We start from the raw sequence: 8,724 nt of genomic DNA, 5'->3' as shown, positions 1-8,724 counted from the left end.
TGTGTGTGTGTGAGGGGGTAGGGGTGTGTGTGAGGGGGTAGGGGTGTGTGTGTGTGAGGGGGTAGGGGTGTGTGTGTGTGTGTGTGTGTGAGGAGATAAGACTTTGTGTGAGTGGGGGTATGACTGTGTGTGTGTGTGTGTGTGTGTGTGTGTGTGTGTGTGTGTGTGTGTGTGTGTGTGTGTGTGTGTGTGTGTGTGTGTGTGTGTGTGTGTGTGTGTGTGTGTGTGTGTGTGTGTGTGTGTGTGTGTGTGTGTGCGTCAATGCGTGTACAATGAACAGGAAGTGATTTAAACCTCCTTCTCTGTTCTCATGCGCCTCTGTCACCTTGCCTTAACCCACCCGTAGGCACTTAAGTAGGGGGGCGGCTAGGACCTCCTCACCCCTCTGTCCCCTCTTAGTCCCTGCCTCGGTCAGTCAGTCAATGAGGGGTCCAGACTAGGCTTTGGGTTACAGGGCTGTTCGTGCCTCTCTCTATTTTCCTTTAATAACCTCCAAAATAACTGTGGATTCCTCTGCGATACAGCTTTATTGCAGGGAGCGGAGTGTGTATGTGTGTGTGTGTGTGTATCTCAGCCTTATTTTGATCATAATCATCTATGTTTGTCCTCCTCAAGATGCTTTCTAATGACTCGCCAAAAGGCTCTACTGGGTATTGGACCAAGGTGCTATTAGCAATCTGTGGTGTGTGTGTGCATCTCAAGAAAGAAAGACACACACACACACACACACACACACACACACACACACACACACACACACACACACACACACACACACACACACACACACACACACACACACACACACACACACACACACACACACACACACACACACACACACACAAGGTGACCTCCCACCAGGCACATACATTTAGAGTTGGAGAAATGGCTCATATTTGGTAGATACGTTGATCAATGAGATTCCAACCTATTTTCAGCCACTCATAAAGACAGACAAAAGTCTGTCCATTTCCCAACTTGTTATCGCTGCCTTTTCAACCTCTTAATAGCACAGCAAAGTTTGAATGGGAACACAGTGTCAGATCATTTGTTCATTTATACAACAACAAGAATGTGTCGTCACCGTGCTGTATCTAAGATTTCCACAGACCTGCGACCCTGAACATGTACACGTTCTATGATTACATAAGAAGAAAGGCATTGTTACAGTAACCTAAAAATGTGTTGCTCATTCTAAAGTTAAATAAATACTGTATATTAGTTTGTAAGATATCCTTAACTTGAGCCTATTTACTGTGTTACAGAAAGTCATGTTAAATTGTGTTTGGTTGACAACACAACCAAATATCAACATTTAAGTCGCTTTGGATAAAAGCGTCTGCTAAATGGCATATATTATTATTATTATTATTAAAGGAGATGTATCTCCTGCTTGGATTAGTTCCATCTGAGCCAATGGCTTAATCCTCTTCTTTAACTTTCCTTTTTGGTTCAAATGGAGACATGAATCCAGCATGTCATTTGTTAACTTTTCAACGAGCTAATAGGCTATTTACTGTATTGCAAAAAAAAGTGATATTGAATTGTGTTTGGTTGCCATTGGAACCAAATATCAACTTTTAAAGGCGGAAGTTATCTGCTTGAGATGGAGACGTGAATCTAACATATCCATTTGAAACCGACCACCGTTTGAAGCCCCTGGCCTGTATGCATTGTCCAACTGTAGGTTAATCCTGGGCTGAATTTAAACAATAGCCGTTCCGGACTTGTTCACAAATGTTTACCATTCGTTTGCTCTGTTGAACCTACCTTTTGGAATGACTTCGATAGCAACTGTGAATCTACTAAGTGGACATTTCGCAACAGTCATTGTCATGCTAACACATTGGTAATAGTCAGAGAGTGACATACATCAAAGATAAGCAGGCCTGGGCCTGGTTGAAACCCCGGTTGGGAGACTGAAGGGATAGCTGTAGGTGCTGCCCAGGCTATTGTTTTGTCTCTTATAATTGATATTACGTTGGACATCTGACGTTGTTCCAAGGGTACAAATTCAACATATTTTGTTTCAAGTTATGTCCACGTTGAAAATTGGTTACCATGATGAATTAATCCAGTGGTTGAAATCTTACCATCAAAAAAAAAACAGTTTTACGTTGATGACAGTTTACGTTGATGACAGTTTACGTTGATGACAGTTTACGTTGATGACAGTTTACGTTGATGACAGTTTACGTTGATGACAGTTTACGTTCTTCTTCTTTTTGTTTTTTTACACGTAAAGTACTTTCCATGTAGATTCCAAGTTACAATATGTTGACAAATGACATTGAAACAAGCGGTTTGTGCCCAGTGGGCAGTACCTTGCCTGTTCCCACCCCCTCTTTGCAATGCCACATCCCACCAGGCATCCACTGGTTGAATCAACATGGTTTCCACAATGTTTCCACGTTGAACTAACATGGAATAGATGTTGAATTGACTTCTGTGCCAAGTGGGATCAGACTACATAGGACAGTAAGTCAATGTAGTGTATTAATACATACAGCATTTGTGATCTATTTCTAAATATACTGCAGAAAAAAGTGAATGTTGGAGAATGTCACAGTATGTTCGTTTTTGTTTTGTTTGATCAGTTTGAGCAGACAGAGTAGCTTGGTCCTAGACCTGTGTGCGCTATTGGCAAGACAGCACAAACAGATCTTGGACCAGGGTAGAAACTCTCAGAGCTCCAGCCCCGGTGTCTCCTTTATCTAGGAGAGTCCTAAGAGGACTTTGGAGAAGAGCAGAGTAGGGCAGAGTTGCATCTCCAACCATCTCTATTTCCATTCAGGAAGCCACTGGCTGAACGTAACTGTGTGTCTGTGTGACAACAGAGCAGAGAGCAGCATGTGCCAAAAGCCCCAGGAATACTTTAAAGACACTTCTGGCTGGAAAAGTCACTGCTGCTGGAAGGATAGTCCCAGTAGTGAGTTAGTGGTGGTGACACTGGCATCGATGTTGACAGCTACTGTAGCTCTCTCAGCTGATGTGGCTGGCTAGTTCAGAGTCTGTATGGCTGGCTGGATGGAAGTTCCAATGGAGGAAATGTTGCTATTTATGGAAGATAATTGCCCAGAATTAGCCAGTGGTGTTCGATCTACACACACACACACACACACACACACACACACACACACACACACACACACACACACACACACACACACACACACACACACACACACACACACACACACACACACACACACACACACACACACACACACACACACACACACACACACACACACACACACACACACACACACACACAGCCAGAGGTATGTGTCCTTAGAGACATGCGGTGTGATGGTGCACCCACTGTCGTTCTGTCCTGGCTCGGGCTGGGGCGACTAGGGTTGCAAAGCTACCGGTAATTTTGGTAGTTAACAGAAAACTATGGCAATCTATCGTAACTTTGGTCATTTTGTATTTGAATAACTTACAAAAATATATATTAATATATAGTATTCATTAATTATATCTGTGTCCATATTGTCCATGAGTTTCTAGTAGATAGACCATATGGTCTAAGAGAAAATAGCCTAATTAATGAACAACGGGATTATTTCAATTAACTCTGTAACTCTTCCAACAATTTACTTTTTTCACAACTGCCACAAGTTTGACGCCAAAACATTGAAAACAAATACATCTTGACATAGTAAAAGAAATACAAGTTTGTAAAACATATTTTTTGAAAGGATATTTCATGCTGAAACCATCATAAGAAACACCAATGGTGTTCACTAAGTTGATGGTGTATATGTAGGATCATGTTGTACATCTATTTGTTTTTATCATCTTCTTTAATGATTTCATATATTTGACATGTGATTAGGCCACACAGAGGGCCAGAGATAAGTACAGACAACTGTGATAATCTGAGGTACCCAAAAGGGTCATTAGATGCCTTGTGATAGACGACATACAATTCTTGAACGATGTCAAAATTCTGGTGGTTTAACTGGTGAACGTTGAACGTTTCCAGTACCCCCCTTTGCAGCCCGTTGGGGTGGCCAACGTTAGAGCGCGCGGGATCAGGGCTTACAGGGCATCCTCAGGGCTTACATCCTCCACTCATAACACTACGTCAGGCAAACAAGTCCTGATTGTCGTTTGTCATTATCATCATCATCATGCATTATAATCACTGTCATCTTCGTCATCGTTGTTGACTTAATTGTCATCTCCATCGTTTACAACACTCCTCACTGCCTTACGGCAGTACTTACATTCCCCATCGTTTACAACACTCCTCACTGCCTTACGGCAGTACTTACATTCCCCATCGTTTACAACACTCCTCACTGCCTTACGGCAGTACTTACATTCCCCATCGTTCCACTGTAACTGTGAATGCATTAGATGGACGGGCAACACTACAGATTTAAGATCTAAATTTGATCACCCTTTTGCTGGAGAACGTTTTGAGGTTTAAAAAGTTTGTAATGTCAAACTTTTAAATTTCAGACTTAATTTTCTCCTACAAAAAAATGCATCACACCCTACAAAAATGTCCATGAATTATAATTCACATAACAATTCACATTTCCTATTGCTGCCGGAGAATTTTCCTGCTGTAGCAAATTGGCTCAAATTAAGGTCCTACATCTGTAGCCTGACCACACCTCCCACTGTTAAAACCATCAGTGTGAAAACAGATCAGTAATGGTAGTTTCCTGGCCTGCCACTGAGACTGGACACACACAGATGTTTGCCCACACACTGCACACGAACACATGTAGACACACACACACACACATGTAGACACACACATGTAGACACACACATGTAGACACACACATGTAGACACACACACACACACACACACACACACACACACACACACACACACACACACACACACACACACACACACACACACACACACACACACACACACACACACACACACACACACACACACACACACACACACACACACACACACACAGACTCTATTTAATGCTTCTTACTGAGAGACAGTGAGTCAGTGTCTAGCTAGGAGACAGGAGAGGAATAAAGAGAAGAGGAGAGAAAAGGATGAGAGGAGAGAGGACAGTCTACAGTCCAAGGCCACATACTGACACTTCACAGGCTCAACATTAATTGGACTACATTGTGCCTGGGAACGTCTGTGTCATCTCACCTCCACTGACGCACACACACATGAGTAGAAGATCTGTGTGTGTGTATGTGTGTGTGCATGCGTGCGTGCATGTGCATGCATAAATACTTGTCTATGGAGAAAGCGAGAGAGGAGTAGGATCTTTATTTGATCACCCTGTTGCAGGAGAACTTGTCGTGTATTTGAGTTTTAAAAAGGCTTTTCAAGTTTGTAATTTCCACTTTGAAATTTCAGACTTGATTTTCCCTTCGGAGAAATGTATCAACTCCTACAAAAATGTCCATTAATTATAATCCAAATAATAATGAACATGTCCTGTTGCTGCAGGATTATTTTCCAGCTGTGGCAAACTGCCTCAAATTACTTTTCTACATCTGTATTAGTCCAGAGCGCCACACTGAAACAGGATGCTGATCTATACAGATGAGTATTAGATCTCTGGATGAGTACTCTGACTGGTCTCTGACAGGACTCAATGAGATGAGACATGACTAATGACTTTATACGAGCGTACAGCTTGATACTGACGCAAGTGAATGCAATGTGTGTGCGTAAGCAGTTTAGTTAGGGGCGGCTGGTAGCCTAGTGGTTAGACCGTTGGGCCAGTAACCAAACGGTTGCTGGATAGAACGCCAGAGCTGACAAGGTAAAAATCTGTCATTCTGCCCCCGAGCAAGGCAGTTAACCTGCTGCTCCCCGGGCACCGAAGCTGTGGCTGTCGATGAAGGCACCTCTCTGATTCAGAGGGATTGGGGTTAAATGCAGAAGACACATCTGATCAAAGACAGTATATTGCAATCAAATTCAAGATGGAGCCCACATTGTGTTCAGATGGCTGATTGGCTGGGTTTCTGCAGTGCTGACTATTCAGGCCAGAATAAATGGGCAGACACACATATTAATGCACACACACACCGTGTACATGTAAAGAGTGAGAGTGAGGGGGATCCAGGGTCACAGCTGCTCCCTGCCTGGTCTGTCTGGTCTATTTTCAACTGCAGCCCACATCAGCGCTTCAGTGGCACCAGCTATATTAGTCTCTGGCCTGGTTGCACACACACACACACACACACACACACACACACACACACACACACACACACACACACACACACACACACACACACACACACACACACACACACACACACACACACACACACACACACACACACACACACACACACACACACACACACACACACACACACACACACACACACACACACACACACACACACACACACACCAAGAGACCGTGCTCTTTCACTACCAAACGGATGGGGAAAGGGGGAGAACTGGAGATGTCTGTGACATAAGATCAGGTCAACAAATCAGTGGACTCAATCAGCTCAGCTTGGGTGACTCTTCAGAAGGACCAAGGAGGAAGCAGAGGGCTCAGGTCCACTGCAGTGGAAAAAGACAGACAGTCTTTAGGATAGTGTAACCCTATCCGGGAGTTACCCAGGCGGGTAGCCAACCTAATGCTGTCTGAAGAACACCCAGACAGGTGGTAGGATGGAAGGGCATTGCTGGCTATGGTGTTTTCCTTCACAGGGAGCCCACACACGTCCACAGATCAACCCTCTCAACTCTCATTTTAGAAAAACTCTCGACCTGACCTGACTGTCTCGCCCCTTAGGTTACTGTGTATCTGAAATTACATCTAATATCATCAACATTTCTGGAAATGCCGACATAATATTTGAAAGACTTTTACATTGAGAAAGGGTCAGGAGAAACTCCTCACCTCTCCCCGTACTCCTTCTTTGTCTTCCCCCCTTTCCTTTCCTCTTCACTGATTGGCTGTCTCACCTGTCAGTTCCATTTCCCATCATGCCGTGTGCTACAGAGGGCAGGTGAACAGTGTGAGGATGTTCTCTCCTCTGGGCACCTGGCGGTGTGTGTGTGTGTGTATTTGGTATTTTATTAGAATCCCCAATAGCTGTTGCTGAAGCAGAAGCTACTCTTCCTGTGGTCCACCCGAAAACATGACACAATACAGAACATGAACACACAAGAAGAGCTCAACGACAGAAGTACATAAATGTGTGTGGTGAAGAAAGAGTCCTTACTTACACACTAACCCAACACTCGGCAGTAACAGTGGGAGCCCTTTAATAAGGAATAAGTCACATAGGATGAGAACAACGGCTCTATCTTAACTAGTCCTTCCCGGGATTCCTCACCACCTTCTCAACCCTATTGGAGAAGGTCCAAGGTCCCTCCGCTCGCTTCCTTCTTCAAAGCGGTTTGAGAAGGAGGCGTGGCGAGAGGATGACAATGAATAGGAGAAAGATGAATTGAGAAAGAGCCAATATCAGTTGTCAGTTGTTGCATTCACACTCAATGGCCATTACGATAGTAATCTTGCTGATGGGGGGGGAAATCTTCAGTCCAGCATTATAGTAGAATAAATGTGATATACCTTTACAACACCACATTTCTTACACTGTGATGTGTCCAATATAAAAGAAAAGAAATGAAACCACAAAATGGAGAGGGACTTAAAATATATACATTTATACACATGCTATAGGAAGTGATCTGAATGCATTGGATGCGAGTTAAAGAAACGGTAGATGGGAAATGCGGCAGAGAGGACAGTGAATCAGGTGGTGTGTCGGCAGTACAGCTCTGAATGTGGCCTGAAAACAAAATGTCTGTCGGCCAACTTTGCGTGAGGCCAACTCAGTTCAATACAGATGCCGCGGGAAGCAATGCACCACTCCAACTTTGGAGACACAGTGAAGTACTTTTCGCCCGATATAGGTCACGCCCTTGTCAGCAGAAAGAGGAGGCGAGGGTTGTGTTCATTTAGGCAGCGAGAAAAAAAAAACGTTACATTTTTTTAAGAGAGGTCATGATAACGTCTCATTTTCACTTTCCTATTGAACATGAACCAGGTGTAGGCTAAATGTAGCATCGTTTTTTACTCGTCAGATCCCGTGGTCAGCAGAAACCGACTGGCCTTAACAGTATAAACATCTGTGTTTTTTGAGACATTCATTCTGCTGGTTTTAATCACTTCCAAGTGTACAAACCTCTACGGTACCAACCGAAGAAACATTCCCTTCTAAAAATGTTAAAAAATAAAAAAGACTTTAATCAAAATATTAAATCAAACAACAAGTTTGACTGAATATCTTGACGAAGCGATAGAAATGCCCTGCCGTGTATGTAACTGCATTGTGTATGTTTCTGCATGAGTGATATAATGTATTGTCCAACGCTCGTTATCCTAAATATGGGTTAATATGGTAACTGTAGAATAAGCTGGTTACATCTTTTGATCACCTTGTCCAAACAGAACTAAAGCAATTGAATGGGTTATGGAAAAGAGAGACAGATGAGCGAGAGAGGGAGATGAAACAGAGAGGTGCAGAGTAGCATGAAATGTTGTTGCTTTTCTTTTCCCGTAGAGGTAACAGACTGTTGCAATGTAATACAGTACACGGTCTCAAGTTACTAACGTAACAAAACAATGAGAACTACGAAGGGTAGACATGCATATGTGCAATTCAAAGAGCGAAACGCAGACAACAACAACGAAAGTGGACGCACAATAGTGAATCGACAATGTACAA

The 8,724-nt window shown here is 43.3% G+C and overlaps 1 protein-coding gene across 2 annotated transcripts in view; it reads right to left on the bottom strand.

Moving 5' to 3' along the window:
- Positions 1-7,238: 7,238 nt before the first annotated feature.
- The window catches only part of LOC124009402 (glypican-5-like), a 237,604-nt gene continuing 236,118 nt past the window's right edge, over positions 7,239-8,724 (bottom strand). For both annotated transcript variants that reach the window (XM_046321206.1, XM_046321208.1), the window contains one exon: positions 7,239-8,724. This exon is cut by the window's right edge and continues 1,861 nt beyond it. The gene's annotated coding sequence lies outside the window, so the exon portion shown is untranslated.

The sequence above is a fragment of the Oncorhynchus gorbuscha genome, linkage group LG22 (assembly GCF_021184085.1).
Source record: "Oncorhynchus gorbuscha isolate QuinsamMale2020 ecotype Even-year linkage group LG22, OgorEven_v1.0, whole genome shotgun sequence".
NCBI classification, from domain to species: domain Eukaryota; kingdom Metazoa; phylum Chordata; class Actinopteri; order Salmoniformes; family Salmonidae; genus Oncorhynchus; species Oncorhynchus gorbuscha.
Note: the sequence above shows the minus strand (reverse complement) of the source record. Positions and strands in the feature narration are given on the sequence as shown.